General features: G+C 46.3%; 1 long non-coding RNA gene across 2 annotated transcripts; it reads left to right on the plus strand.

Annotated features, from left to right (window-relative positions):
* The first annotated feature begins 420 nt into the window (after positions 1-420).
* Positions 421-1,398, plus strand: LOC125758928 (uncharacterized). 2 transcript variants are annotated; one of them, XR_007416476.1, is made up of 4 exons: positions 421-548; positions 613-667; positions 771-827; positions 974-1,398. It is a non-coding gene; the product is annotated as an uncharacterized LOC125758928 (long non-coding RNA). The 2 variants fall into 2 exon arrangements; XR_007416475.1 differs by having other exon boundaries at positions 421-667.
* The last annotated feature ends 430 nt before the right edge of the window (positions 1,399-1,828 follow it).

A 1,828-nucleotide genomic window follows, 5' to 3' on the forward strand; every position in this document is an offset into this window, starting at 1 on the left:
GGGGCGCCGACCCGCACCTCTTGCGTTTTCTTTTTTTTCTTTGCCACAGCGCTGGGGAGGGGAGCAAGCTCCATGCGTCAGTTCCCGCCAAATTGTAGCTCTTTCGAGCGAGGACGTGCTGACTGAAACACTGCACAGAGACGGGCAAGCACTCAGAGGCATTTCGTTTGCCTTGATCCTGGAGGCGGCCTTCTCCCATTGCCGGAGGATTTGAAGCGAACTCGTAAGTGGCATTTTATTTCCTCGCTGTATCGCATGGTGAGTTTTGTCTAGCGACAAAATCAAATTTTATTTGCACAATTGATGCGTCAATCTGGTCGTCTCTTCTAGCTGGCAGATCAGAAATGTTCAGGCGAACGGCGGTTATATTTGTCTGTGGACCCAAGACTTCGTTGACGGGCAAATATGTCAGATTTTCTTGTTTTTTATTTGTGGCATTTTATTGTAAAGCCGTGACATATTTTGCCGTTTTCTCTAGGGAACCCTGCAACAAGGACTGTAGTGTGAATAGCGTGCTGCGCTGCTCTCGCCAACTGAAAAGAACTCTGGTAAGATGCATGCTTGGTTATGAAAGTCTCACGCAATCGCTTTTCACATTGAATTTGGTCGCAGGTGTGCTGTAAATGCCGACTGCACAATATGTGACTGGCCCGCGGCTGCTTTGAAGGTAAGATTGTGTTCTCATTAATCTATTTGTTGTACCATTTGTTTTCCAGTGACATAGCCAACAACGAAAACCTCGATCCATCCTCTCTCCGCATATTATCTAGTTTGTGCGCTGTGGAGCTTGAAGCACTTCTCGGAATTTCAGCACACTCGCATTTATTGTAAGTGCAGTGTTTTTCTTATTTGTGCAGCGACAAAATTATTTGTTTAGTTGTGTGAATAGAGTTTCTAGACGCGACATGTCTGTGCACTGGTCAAGTAAATAGTCTACCTTTCTCACAGTATTATTCATTGTTGTTTCTTTCAGTTTTTCCCGACAGAAGAAAAATGCAAGTCTAACATCTCGACGGTAAAACGTCGCATCTGCGCACGTGTTCAGGGCCAAGAGCACGAGAAGTGGCCGAAAGAAGGGAGCCGATCCAACAGGAATGCCGTCCGTCTTTATATTTATATGTGTCAGCGTTATCATGCCGTGATCACATGGACTGTACGGTTGCGTTGCACAAGGGCTGATGCAAACGCTCCGTGCGAACAATGTTGCATGGAAAATTAGTGCATCTATACAATTGCAAAATAAAGATCTAAAGAGAGAAAACTTATATTCACGTCTTTCTTTTATTGTGTGTTACGTATTAACACGTTAACAAGTGCAGACCGTTAGAGGCGTTTAATTCCGTCTTACATGTGCACTCTGCCCGTAATTAATTCAGATAGAGTTAAACGCCTCTATAAACTGCCCGTTCACATTAAATACGACACGCATCAACACACCAGAAAAACAATTGATGCGTTTTGTTAGAACACGCACAAAAAATAAGAAAAAAAAAAACAGAGCAATACTAGCGAAAAACGTCCGCAACCGACCCTCGGCCGTCGGTAAATCGACGCTTATGTAAGGTCGGGCATTAGTCAACCCGCGAGCGGCATGCACTCGGCCTCGTCGGCCACGGTGGACGGGCCTACATTGAGTGCCGACGCAGGCCCACATGAGGCCAATGTCAATCCCCGAGACCGGCCCTACATCGGGTGCCAAGGTTGGGCCAACGACAGTGCAGTTGGCCAGCGACGTCAGGCCGACATTTTGCCAAGGATAAAATGTTGCTTGGGCAGTGGTGAGTAGTGAGATTTACCCAATTTCTGTGGCACATACCCGTTTACGATG

The sequence above is a fragment of the Rhipicephalus sanguineus genome, chromosome 6 (genome assembly GCF_013339695.2).
Source record: "Rhipicephalus sanguineus isolate Rsan-2018 chromosome 6, BIME_Rsan_1.4, whole genome shotgun sequence".
NCBI classification, from domain to species: domain Eukaryota; kingdom Metazoa; phylum Arthropoda; class Arachnida; order Ixodida; family Ixodidae; genus Rhipicephalus; species Rhipicephalus sanguineus.